Below are 14,256 nucleotides of genomic sequence, written 5' to 3' on the forward strand. Positions count from 1 at the left end.
TATTTGTAGCTTTATTTAAGAGGATTGTTAGGGTGACCACTGTTTTCTGACCCTTTTCGAGCTTCTTTGTTAATACTAGTACTATGTAAGATGAGAGTAAGAGCATGATTAGTGGTAGTTCTTTTAGGAGTATTTTTAATTAAAAATTAAAAAGTAATAATAAAATAATAATAAAGAGAGGTAAAGGAAGAGTAACATTACTTCCTAAAGTATTCTAAGAATCGTTACTTACCATGTGTTAGTTTAGTATAGACTAATTTTTCATTTTCAAATTTATTATTTAAATATATAATAATATTAAAATAAAATAATTAAAATATACTACTTTAAGTAACGAGAAGACAGTTCTCGGATGATGATGGTCTAAGGTGGCAAAAAGACTTAAGAGTTAAAGGACTAGTAAAGGTCTTTGTTTTGTCTATCTGCTACTCTCATGTATATGGTCCTTAGTTTAACTAAGGGATTGTTCGACTTCCGTCGTCTTCTTTTTATGCAGTTGTTAAGCTAAAAGGGAAGACTAAACTCGATTTCTCACTTTTCTTGACGTAAGTATGAATTTTGAAATATTATACATTTCATACGACAAAAAATATATAATTCTAAATCCCACCGTTAGAAAAAAACCAAAAATCTACTTACACATAGGTAGCTTATACCTTAGAGGTACATATGGGAAAGGTATCTATGGGAAAGGTTTATTTCTAGCAAGTGCAATCAAATTCTCTAAAGTAGAGCATTCTGATATTTGTCTAAACTCAATTAACTTAAACGTCTTAGTGCATATCCTAGGACTAGGAGGGTATGTATATACAACAAATATTGTTTAGAAAAGTGTACATATTCTAATAAGAAATCATTTTTACATTAAATTAAATTAAATGTTTGCATATCATATTTAAACATTATTTCATCTACGTTGATAAGACAAAACTATCTTTTTATATTCTATCTAATCTACCAATTAAAGAATGATGTACAATCTACATTCATTAAGTCAATATTGTATAATCCTAAAAAAAAAATTATACAGGAATAAAATGATGAACATCTTATCGATTTTTGCTTTTTTTTTTTTTGGTTACTGTCAACTTTCCTACTCCTTGATTGTTTCCATATTTTTCACATCATTCAAATTTCAAGGCTGATATATAAACTCTTTTCATTTGGTCCAAACTTCAAACAAAGTGTAACATTCTTCTTTAATTTCTTAATATATTTCAGCCTTTGATCCAAAGCAAAATTGTTATTAGAACAAATTTTGTTATTTCTGGAACCCTCTAGATTTCTGGAGGCGACTATTACCCATCTGAACTACTATTACAATTTACAAGTAAGGTTTGTTGATTAGTCGGCCGGTTAATTTTGAGCTAATGACTATTACAATATCAACAAATCTTACTTGTAATAGGTTCAGATGGGTAGCTTCTACAGTCCAATCTTGATGATGCAAAAGAGGTGAAAACAACAAACATTGTACCAAACTTTTTTTCCTTAATTAGGAAAAGAGAGCACACACTACAAGAAAATAGTGTTATAGCTACGCTAAAATTTGTTGCAATAACTCCATATTTTGTTGTAAATTTGAAAATGCAATAAAACTGAGACACATTTTCTAGTGTTGCTATTTGAGCGTTGCAAATTGGTATTTGTTGCACATATATTGCAAAGTTTGCAATAAATACACTCCTTGCTATATTGTCGTATTAATGCAACATTATTTTTGTAGTAAATTTGTCGTATAATTGTGACGTATGTTTGCAACTTTCATTTGTTTCAAATTATCGCCACAGAAAAAATATAGCAAATATTATTACAAATTTGCAACGAAGTAATATATTGCTATATGTGTTGTATTAATGCAACAATATTTATGCAGGAAATTAGTGGTATAATCACGACATTTTAATGCAACTATATATTGTCGTAAATAAATGCTACATAAAATATAAAGCAAAAAATATTACAAATTTGTGTAATTACTTTTAAATATATGCTCGTCGCATATATTTATGACGATACTCACTGCAATTTTTTTGTTGCATTATTAAGACAAATATATAGTCATTATATATTCGTAAGATTGCAATTTATTTTGCAAAATTAATTTTAATCTCTGAATTTTGCAATATCACTGTTCGGCACATTAGATATTAATTCAAAATTGTTTCTTTCTTTTTTTTTTCTTAAAATAAAAAATATATTCTGATAATAAAAAATAACAACTTGATTTTATTAAATAATCAAATATTAAAATTCAGCAACTTTGGCATATGAAAGTGAACTAGCTAAATGCTTATGAGATCTCAAACCATTTCGATCAAACATCCGGCTCTCGAAAAGTTTTTGGCTTCTCTCCTTAGCTTTTTGGCTTTATCGGTAGTTGAATAATTTTGATATAGACCAGAAAACTTAGACCAAATAATTATTCTTATCTCATTACGTTTGATTTGAACCTGCAAAAAGAATCAAAATAGTTACATATATGATGCAAAATAATTGTTTAAAAAAAAAATAAGAGTCTAAATTTTTTTTTATTTTTTCTTACCACAACGTTTCATTCAGTCTTGAATCTTGATGCTGATGGAATGTTAAAAACACCTAAAACACTCGGAGTTCCTTCTCAAGTATTTTCCATAGGGTTCATAAAAATAAGGAAATCAATACTAAAACAGAACTTATACCACTTAACGACAAAAAACCATATTGCTAAATGCTTATCAGATCTTATAACAAAACTGGGTAATGGAGAACTTTGTTTACCTTTGGAGAAAAAAGATTTTGCTTACTAACGTGTTGTATTGATAGAAGCACATTCTTAACCTATTACCTATTTATAAGCAAAGTAAAATAAAATCATTTCAAAGATACTGAATAATAGTAGATTAAGCAAAATCTACAAAATATTATTAAAAAAAAAACAGAAAAAGAAAAAAAAGCGGAAAGAAGCGGGAATCTTAATTTCTTTTCCCACATATGTTAAATAATATACTCGAAACTAATAAGATTAGTTTGTTTGAACGCAAATGTTGAATTTGTATAATCCAAATGACAAAGGAGAAAAAATTTTAGCTTAAAGAAAAAATGTTAGCTTTCGTGTTATATATTTATGAATTTTCAGACATATTATATATGACTATATATACATATTGTTATACATATTGATAGCTTTAATGTTATATGTAATCATATATATATATATGATTACATTAGAGTATTAGACAATTAATAGTGAATTATATATGACTAGGGATGAGAACCCGCGCGTTGCGCGGGGTTGTATGCTAATCAGTTTTAATTTTATTTTTATGTAAACTCAGAGGTATATCATTAATTAAAAAACTACATATATACTATTCTATAAAATTATTATAATTTACATTTTATTTTTTGAATCTAGTGTTTTTACACTCTTAGCACATGTGCTTAGTTGGCACTGATTGTGAAACCCCGGCTTGAAATTATAAATTGGGGGTTAAAAAATATATTTGAAATTAAATGTTCCCATGAAAGTGGTATTTACTTTAATTTTCTATTTTTTTACTGTACAATTATATATGATAGTATTTTGTCTGATTTACCATTTGGTTTAAATGTGTGTTAGGCAATTATCGAAAACATTTTTTTTTCCCATTTGATGAGCCTATTTGTTATTTTAGTATTTGATATTTTTGCTTATTATGTTTGTTTTGTGGGTTTTGTTCTGTAATAATTTACTTCTTATTCTATTTTTTCTGTGACGGTATTGGCTTTGCTCTGTTTCTGTATATATTTTTCTTTTTTCTTCATCTATTTATCCTCTGTTTCCAGCTACGGCTTTCTCTTTAGCTACTAAGAACATAAAACATGTAAGAAGATTAGAAATACATGAAAACATGTAAGAAGGTTAACCTGTTCATCGAGAAAAATAAGGTTTGTTCCCATAGATTCATTATCCTTCTTTATTATGGGTTGTTGACCTTGATGCCATGTTGCAGAGCTTTCAATCTACAGATCAAAGCAAAAAAAAAAAAAAAATAACTAATCAACTGATCAAGGTTTGGAAAACGGAAACAGACACAAAAAAAAAAAAAAAATCAGACCAAACCACAACCAATATCAGACCAAAACAGAAACCTAACTGAAATGATTTTACAAAAACCAATAAGTAATAACAAAAAAAAACTGAAAACGAAGAACATGAACATAAATCCAACCAACAAAATTAAAATCTGAAACGAATATCATGGCTTACCTGCTGAAGTGCTGATTCCAGATGATTACTATCCCAAAACCGAAGTAGACGGCCAACAAAGCTAACATGGTTTGGCTCAGCAGGAATGGCAACAACATCAACGTAAGACATTTTCTCAAAATATAAAGTTTCAGTTTTTTTTTAATCAAGGTGGAAGGATGAATTCGTGTTTGTGGGTGGTGTGATAGGATTTATAGTAGTCCTATAGAAAAGCTAAACGACAAAATTTGGAGTGAGAATGGTTTAGTCCAATTTCCGTTTCAATAGTAGAAAATTAAAATCTCAAGCACGATATAAGAGTCAAGTAGTGGAGTTAAGAATATAAATGAATATACGAATCTAAGAATCTTAAATGTGTATAACGCTTGATGACATGTTGATGATGCATTTTCTTAGTTGACCAAAATAAATGAGAGGTGAGTGGAATGGATAACCTTTTTCACCCTTTATAACATGGATTCTACTAACCCAGTTTTTTGCTCCAAAACAGCAAGGAACTGCATCTTCAGATAAGTGCAAGTGCAGATCATAAGCAGCACCACCGTCAGGAATGAATGGAAATTGAACAAAGCTGACTGTGATTATCCAAAAGACTGAAAAATAACTCTTAGCTCAAATCGCTGAAAGACTGAACAAAATTCAAAATGTATCTTTACAATGCATATATTACCATTGTATCTGATCACTGACGCACTTGCCCTCCTTGAATCTGAAATAACCAGATGAAACAATTATATGGATCATATGAGAACCGACTGGAAGACAGAATAAATGAAACTCTATAAACATAAATGAAACCAAGCTCATTGTGTATCAAAATGCTTATATATATAGAAGAAGAACTCAAAAAAGAACTCAATGTCTGAAAGAACTTCTATCTTCCTAGGTTTAGACAAAACAAACAGCAAATGTTAAGACTAAGCAGACATGACAAAAACAAAACTGAATTGATTTTACAATAACCAAAAAGTTACACACAAATAAACTGAAAACAAAGAACATGAACATAAATCCAACCAACAAAATTAAAATCTGATACGAATATCATGGTTTATATGTATAAATATGAAAAATTGTGAATTAATGAAACATTGAAACATGTGATAATTTTATTCTTGACAATCATTATATCGAACCCGATATATGATGAGCATAACAACATATTAAAGCATCATATAGAACCAAAAGTACACATAGAAATGAAACTCCACAATACCCATTTATTAATACTGAAAAAGCACCTTAATTCATAAATCGAGATGATGATGATGATGATGATGATGAGGATGAAAATCATTAAACATGATAATCCTGTTAATCCTACAAATCAGGCTAATCACGAAAGAAAAAAGACCATAACTGAGGCAAAATCCAGAGCAAGATATTCCGGAAGAAGGAACCCAGAAGAAGGATCATTGTAATTTGTAATTTTGTTTCGTACTTCCAAATTGCAATCAGGAGAAATCGGAAAGCAGGAAAAACTTTTGTTTTCAATTTCAAAACTGCAATCAGGAGGAATCTCAACTAAAAACAACTTACCAAGCCATGGGACCTTGACGAAGAAAAATCCAGAGAAGCAGAGTCGTTAATCTCCGCAGAGATATCAGGAAAATGACGACAACGTTTTGTCCAGCTTTTTTATTTAATGGGCTGATATCATTTGATTTAATGGGCTTATATAAAACCCAACGAATTTGATAATTTTTGCTGTTTTGCTGCTGACGTGGACACTCTCAAATGAGAGAAAACTGGGCTATTATATATATGATTATTTTTTTTTTTTGAATTATTAAGAGGTTCCGGACCTAGGCCCGTACATCCTCTCGGGCCAGGGACCAGAGCATTTTATATGGTCCCCTCCCAAGCGCCGTCTCTCGAACCAGCGACCTCTAGACTTTGCCAGAGAGTCTTTACCAATTGAGCTATCGACGCTTGGTGAATTATATATGATTATATATACATATTATATAGTTTGAGGCGAATAACTTTTGTGACTTTTACGTAACACCTTGCAGAACAATTGCTACTTCTAGGTTCTAGCTCTCCAAAATCAAAGTTGATGTTATTCTTGAGTTGGCCGTGGGTATCCTGGGTAAATCTCATTTGTTTGTGCGTTAGAAGAAGAGGTTCTTTGCTCTTTTGGTTCTATTGTTTCCCTTAAGTTTTTTTGGCCGGTTGCCTTTGCTTTTAGATTAAGGTTGTTGTCCTCTTTTGGTTTCGTTATCAAATGCTGCTGTTATGTATGGTTTTACATAGTTTTCGGGGAAATCTTGTTTTCCTCCGATATTTGTCTCCGGGGACATTTTTGTAGTCCGCCGGCTTAAGCCTCCTCTCTTTTGGGCATAGTATTCTATCTTGTATCCTACCTTGGTTGGAACCAAGTCTATCAATAACATCAGTTGAAAAAAAAAATGTACCAAACTTAGTGGGGGTTATTGGTTTAAGATTTGAATAGAGTTTTAAAGATTTTAAATGTTATGTAGAATCTGTTGTTATTAGATCAAGATTTTGTTAAAGTCTGTTAAAGTTTAGTGTTATTAGTTTGTGATTTGTAAAAAGTCATTTAAAATCTTAACAAATCTGAGTTATTGGATTCAGACTTTTATAAAGTCATTAAAACTTTAGTGTTATTCAATTAAAACAAAAGAATCTAGGATTGTTAATGAGTTCAATTATTATGTTATTGGTTTATGATTTTAGACACTTTCTTTACAAAATAAAGTCATGGAAAGTATCATAAAAATTCAAGGATTGTTTGGAGGACTTTACAAAATTTTAGAAAACTAATCAACAAAACTCTCTAGCAATCTTTAACAATCTTTCACTTATTCATTTTTAATGATTTTGTTGAACTCTTCAAAAATCTTCATAAATCTCAAACCAATACCACCCCCTTAATGTTTTGCAATCAAATTAATATATTAGATATAGTATATATTTATAAATTTAATAATAGTTTGGTCTAAACCGGACTAAACCAACTTAACCGAAGAAGGAGCAAATGGACCACTGATACTCACCTATGTTGTTTTCTCACCAAAATTTGGGTTCTAACCCGGTCCCTCTCAATGAGAAGCGTATAATTGGTAATGTTGTCAAAAGAAAACCCAACTAAATCGAAAAAAAGTTATAATTTAGACTCATATATCAATATAAAAAAATACATATCAAATCCAAATAATCTACTGTCAGCCTCATTGTTATATATATATAATATATATATATATATTAACATAATGTTTTATGGAAAGAAATATCGCAAAAGAGTTATAAATTGTTGTATATATAGTGACAAATATGTCACATATCCTGCCACATAAGTTTACTATAATTTTCTTGCAAAATAGACACAACTAATAATCGTTAAATAATTCTTGCAAATTTTGCAAGACATTTTTGTATGTTATAATAATGTTACTAATTTGTAACGAAAAACTGCAACAAACAGGTTTGTCATTAGTTTGCAATAAATTTGTGATAAAATTGTGATGTACATTCAATCATTGCAAAAATATAGCAGAATTAGTTACAAATTCGTAACGAATAAAATTATAGCAAAAATATCGTGGCAATAACCATATTTTCTTGCAGTGACACTTTAATAGAAAAATAAATAAATAATTTATGTGAAAATAGGTGTCACTTTAATTTGGATGATGGTTAAAAAATTCATGTCAACATTGACCTACGTGGAAGTTACTTATATTATGTGGTTGTTTAGTTTAAATAGCTTTATCTATCCACCATCTCTAATAGACCTACGTACGTAGCTTAACGTATTCACCATATGCAATAGAGATAACGTGGAGCTTTACAACATTGTAGTGAGTATGATTGCAAAGCTAATTACGTGATCATCAAAACACGAATTATGTTTCTAACTTCATTTTCACACTTCTGCTCATATATGGCTAGCTCACATCACATGCATGCATACGACTGTATAAGTTGTTGACTGGCAGTGCTAAGTTAATATATTATTCTCTATCTATCAAGCTAGTAGCTACTATTTTATTTTGGAAAAAAAAAAGGAAAAAAAACAAAAATTTGTTGTATAATCAACTTACGTACCATGCATGCGATTAGCTTTATGAGCTAAACCAGTCTGCAGTTATAGTTAACTGAAACCTACTGAATCCAGTTTGAATCGATCAACCAAACAATGTTCAATTGTCTAAACCCGAATCTAAATAAAACTTAACCGGATCTTCACCTAGCCGTTTAATTAACCTTTTATAAAACGGTTTGAATTTTGGATTCTAAAGTCACTGGTTTACTAATCGTAAGCGATTTCAAACGTTAATCAAATACAACCAAATGAAATCGTATTAAACCAAACCAAAACTGCACCTCAATAAGGTCATTTAAACCAAAGTTAAATCGAAATTAAACTTGTGTAAAAAAAAGACCAAAAACTAAACCGGATGTAATAAAAATTAAAATAAAACCAAACCAGTTTTCCAATTCAAAACAAGTAAACAGCTGCATGAAAACACACTCATGATTAATATGATTAGTCTTTTTGTAATCTCTTTGGCTATTATTGTATTTATTATATCTAGAAAGTGGCATTTAGCATATGTAGTTATTGTTCTTTACAGTTTTATAGAAAAGCAGGAAATAAGAGGTGAGAGGTCTTCGTAAATGAGCCGACTCTATTGTTGATCCTTGGTAAAAACAGCTTGGAGCAAATTCTCTAGAGCAACACCACTATATATCTGAAAATACCAAAAAAAATTTGGGTGTTAATCTTCTCTTGCTTGCCAAACAAAACCAATTAAACATTTTGAGTTTGAATATACCGGAATCTGAGATGCAAATGTCATATCACGTAAGGATTGAGGGAGACAATGTGTCAATGCTCGACAAACTCTGTGAATGAGATAAATATGGTTCAAAATGATTAAATTGATATGCAATTAAACTAAGGAAAACAGTATACCAAATTGTTGAACTAACTATATACCTTGGGGAGGTTGAGTTCGGCCTCACTTGTAACATACTGAAACCCAACTTTGTTTAATAAGATGCTCTGATTATGTACAAGGAACGCTATCATGACAACAAAAGAAAAAAGACAACGGTTAGTAAGAAAAAAAAACTGACCCAACCAAACTTAAACGCATCCAAACCAAATTCAATCGTACACTCAAACTATTTGATCAAATTTAAGAAAATTATCGCATCCGATTAAACACATTGATCAACCAAGCTAATTGTAAAATAAGAAACTGGATTCCTAACCTCGAGGCATTGGATTAGCACGAAATCATATGAGAAAGAAGGAAAAAAAAAACCATCTTCCACTAAAATACTGTCAAAGTCGAGAATTAGACAAATCCACATCATCAGAGTTCATTACAAAACCATAGACACGAATTGATAGTTTTGGCTTAGATAAGAAACCTTTCAACTTCTAAATTCCCAAAGTTCACAAGAACGACAACACAAAACCAACTTTAATCATAAGTAACATTTGGAATCTAATCAGAATTTTTCAGATTCTCTTATTCCTCATCATTCATAAATTAACCCTAGAAACCTCAAATGTCCTTCAAAATTCACATAATTTTCAACGACAAAATATAACAATCCTTAAAACTATATCTATCAGATTTCAAAGAGGGTTAACACAAAACTAATCAATCAACTTAATTACCTCTGTTGTGTCTTTTGAACCCTGAGTCAGTGAATGGAGACAAACGGGAAGAACTCCTCCACTCCCAAGAAGATGTTGGATGTCCTTAGGATCATCAACCTGATTCATAGCAAAAAAAATATATATATATATATATATATTAATAAGTCATATAGATATATATATATATTAGGAACCACATAGTGCAGTATAAAATAATTATTAAACGTTTTTACTGTAATTTTTATCTACAAAATTTATTATATTTATCGGTAATTGAAATCTAAAATTTGATTGTATAGTATATATATATATTTATATTATAAGAAAAAAATATATAAAAATTTTGTATAATAATTAAAATTTAACCTGTGAGAATTATTATAACATCAATCTTATATTATCATATCATATAAACAAAGAATTCTTAAAATTCTTTTTGAAGATTTTATGAAAATGTAATTAAATTATATAATTAAGTTAGAAAGAGAATATAAGAATTTAATTTTGGGTGTTAATTGTATTTTTCCAAAAATACAATGGTATATAAATATAAATATTATTAAAAACTGATGACAAATAAAGAAAGTAGTGTCCAGAGCTCTGTGAGTGCGATAGATTCCTTCTTCCCGAATGAGATGACATACACAACATCACGGTTTCGAGTTTTTTTTAGCCATGATACATAAAATCACCAGAAATCAAACCAAAAAAAAAAAAAGGTTAAAACTTACTTTTATAAGCCGAAGTAATTTGGATAAGCGCTTGGACTGATCCGCAGTTATACACCATGGTGAATAAGAGACTAACTGCTACAAAACAATTGAGGAAAACAAATTACCATGATCTACTTTTAAAGAACAAACGAAAGTACCAAACTAAAAAGCTGTATACCGCTATTAAGATGGTAAAGGTGCCTTTCGAGTACCACAGTATGGGCGCCAAATCAGTGTCGAAGACATGGTGTTCTATAATCGTTAGCCGACAATTCGCCGACGCTTTCATGTCCCTGTCTCTGTCTCGACCTCTTCTTCTCTTTACTTTCATCAAAGTTGTTACTTTCCATCATCATCGTCAATGTTAGCAGCCAAAAAGAACATTTTGACGATGCCCACAGACTACAGTCAGATCTGCTTTTCACATAGTCCAGAGTAATTCAGTTCGTGGCTTCCTCTGTTCTTCCCTCCGGTGTCGGTTCGTGGTATGTAATCCAACCACTAAACAAGTTATAAACTTGGGCGATAAGAGCTTTGATTATAAATGTTATATGTACTTGGGATACGACCCAAGCAACTATTAATACAAGGTATTGCGCCTGGAGATGCTTAAGTGCTCTGGCTCACCTATTAAACATAGTGTATGCAGGTTGGGAAGTGGTCAACCATCTTCGTACTCATGGAGACGCATGATATATCATGGTTTTTGTGGTTTTTAACCATGATATAAAGAGTCTTTTAGAGTCTTTTGATTTGTTTTCTAGATTGTTTTTGAGTCTTCACAGGTTTTTAGCATGGAAGGAGCAAAATGGAGCAATTTGGATGTTTTGGAGCATAAATCTTGAAGAATCAATTTGGTCTCGGATGAAAGCAGGAGCATCGACCGACACCAAGATAGGAGGCATCGATCGACACTCATCTATGCCGACTCAAGACCCAAGTTTTGGAAAATTTACAAATCTGCCCCAAAATTTTCCACATTTGCAACATAAGTCCCTGACGTGTTTTAGGACATATAAATAGTGTTTTTAGGTTTTCCAAACCCTCAAGTTTCATTCTATCAAGTTTTATTCTAGCAAGTTTTATTTTTCCTGCAACCCTGAGAGATTTTTGAGAGCTTTTGGAGAGCAAAGAGATCAGATCTGCTTTGAGAGAAGAATTTCTTGAACTCCTTCTTATTCTTTTTAATCTCTATTGCTTATTATTCAGAAAGATGTCTTGTTCTTCATTGATTATGTCTGAGTAGTTTGCTTGTTAGGTTTAGGGGTTTTCACAGGGATTTTATGAATTATTAGATCTGATTATTTAGGATTCTTTATCTTGCTAGATCTTCATCTTAGGTTGTTCTTCATATTAATCCTTGATTGACCATCTAGAATTAATACTTTAGGAAAATAAATTGATATGAGAATATAATTGATTTTCCTGACAAAAACCTTTTGATGAGCAAAATTATTTCTTGCAAAGAGATTTGATTTAATAATTTTGTGAACAATCTAAACCTGATTTTATTGCTGATTTTTAACCTAGAATTTTACAAAGAGATTTGGATTTTCTGGTTTTAAATTTAGATAATATTTGCAGTGAGAACTGATTTATTTTACAAAAGTGTTTAGAGTTCTAGATATGTTCTTAATTGTTTGAATCCTAATTTATTGATTGATTTATAATTCATAATTTCCTGAGAAATTCTCTAGACCTAGCTTTTTGATCCATTGAATTTACAACAGTTTTTATTCAATATTTTGCATTGCTTTTCTTTATTTAAATCAATTTGTTTAGCATAATTGAAAAACTCTATAATTTATTGTGTAGTCTTGAGTCCTTGTGGAATTCGACCCCTAAGTACTGCAGTGATCTCTTAATTTGAGAGAGTAGCTCTAGGGTAAATTTGAGCATATCAAATTTTGGCGCCGTTGCCGGGGACTCTTTGATCTACCATTAGAATTGAGTTTTTGATTTTGTCTAGATTTTTTCTTTTTATTTTCAAACTAACACGCTTTTGTTTTCTTCTCTCTTGTGTGTTTCAGGTGTATGCCTAATAAGCCTAACACAAGGAGCAACAAGACTGGTCCAATCCTGAAGCTTTCAAACCAAGAGTTGGGAAAACTTGAGCGTGAGAACCGAAAAGCAGCCAAATCTCTGAAGATGGTTAACCCAATCATTCTGATGCGAGATGAGGATGGTGCTTTGAGGGATCAAGAGGGCCACTTGCGCAATGAGCAGGGCCAAAAGATTGATGCTGAGGGCAATGTGATTGCTGAAATTGCTGTTGTCGACGAACCAGCTGATGGTGTCGACGGTGTCGATCGACACCAACCAGGTGGCATCGATCGACACCCACCTGCAGACGTGCGTGGAGCTGCCAACCACGTACAGAACCCAGTTCGACGACAGGAGAACAACCGGGACTTGATCAGGACCATTGCTGACTACAATAGGGATGATCTGGTGTATGAGAACCGGTCTGCTATTGTTCCTCCCCCTTTTCAGAGGAATGATTTTGAGTTGAAGCCTGCGTACTTTCAACTAGTTGGGCAGAGACCTTTCTCTGCTTTGCCCAATGAGAAGCCTTTGGATCACATTGAGTATTTTGAGGATCTGGTGACTAGTATCAAGGCTAATGGAGTAACTGAGGACTTCATATTCTGCAAGCTCTTCCCATACTCACTTGCAGGAGAGGCATCTCAGTGGTTGAAGCAGTTGCCAGCTGGATCTTTGACATCTTGGCAACAAGTCAAAGTGGCTTTCCTCAACCATTTTTATGATGATGCAATGTCAGATGAGTTGAGAGTCAAGTTATCCACTTTCAAGCAAAGACCAGAGGAAGCTTTCAAGGCAGCTTGGGTGAGATTCAAAGCTTATCAGAGGGACTGTCCACACCACGGTTTTTCAAGGGTACAACTGTTGAGTATCTTCTTCAGAGGGTGTGACTGGAAGTATCAGTTAGCTTTGGATGCTGCAAGTCATGGGAATTTTAAGACAAGAATGCCATAAGATGCTGAAGTTTTGATTGAGAATTTGGCTTCTAGCAATAGCACTAAGGGAGCAGATGCTGAAAGGAAGAGATTGCATGGAGGATTTGATTCAAACCAGTTAGCTTCTGTTAATGCTAAGCTGGATTCAGTGCATAATCTCCTTATGGGAAAGAAATCTGTTCATTTTGCTGCTTTGAGACATATGAACCAGAACCTGATCAAGGACACCAAGAGTAAGATGTGAACTATGTGTATGGGAATCAGGGACAGCGGTTTGGAAATCAGCAAGGCAATAGGCCTTACAGTGGGAACTCTTCAGGCTACACTTCCAAGCCAGAGTATCAGCAGCAACAACAGAACAATGGCTATACAAGGACATATGGGAACTCATCTTATCAGTCTCCACCTCCTAAGAATTCTTCAGAGAGTAGAATGGAAGCCATGCTTGAGCAGCTTTTGCAAGGACAGGAGCAATTGACAGTGACATTCAATGGGAAGATTGACAATGTCTACACTGAGCTGAATGGGAAGATTGATGCATTGAATGTTCATGTTAAGAAGCTGGAGGTTCAAGTTGCACAGACTGCTGGGTCTGTAAAACGGCAAGAGAATTATCTTCCAGCAAGAACTGAGTCAAATCCTAGACATGCTTGCAATGCCATATCAGTGAGAGATGAAGATGCTGGTGAGATT

At 32.1% G+C, this 14,256-nt stretch overlaps 1 long non-coding RNA gene across 5 annotated transcripts; it reads right to left on the reverse strand.

Moving 5' to 3' along the window:
- Window positions 1-2,206: 2,206 nt before the first annotated feature.
- On the reverse strand, window positions 2,207-6,664 carry LOC104758434 (uncharacterized). Of its 5 annotated transcripts, none has more exons than XR_015587269.1 (7): window positions 5,771-6,664; window positions 4,902-4,940; window positions 4,232-4,806; window positions 3,889-3,984; window positions 2,761-2,827; window positions 2,546-2,616; window positions 2,207-2,453 (listed from the first exon to the last, which is right to left on the reverse strand). It is a non-coding gene; the product is annotated as an uncharacterized LOC104758434 (long non-coding RNA). The 5 variants fall into 5 exon arrangements; XR_015587267.1 differs by having other exon boundaries at window positions 4,232-4,824; XR_015587268.1 differs by having other exon boundaries at window positions 4,232-4,824; window positions 5,473-5,778.
- Between the last annotated feature and the right edge of the window lie 7,592 nt (window positions 6,665-14,256).

Source organism: Camelina sativa, chromosome 17 (assembly GCF_030686135.1).
Source record: "Camelina sativa cultivar CO46 ecotype springtype chromosome 17, ASM3068613v1".
Lineage (NCBI taxonomy): Eukaryota > Viridiplantae > Streptophyta > Magnoliopsida > Brassicales > Brassicaceae > Camelina > Camelina sativa.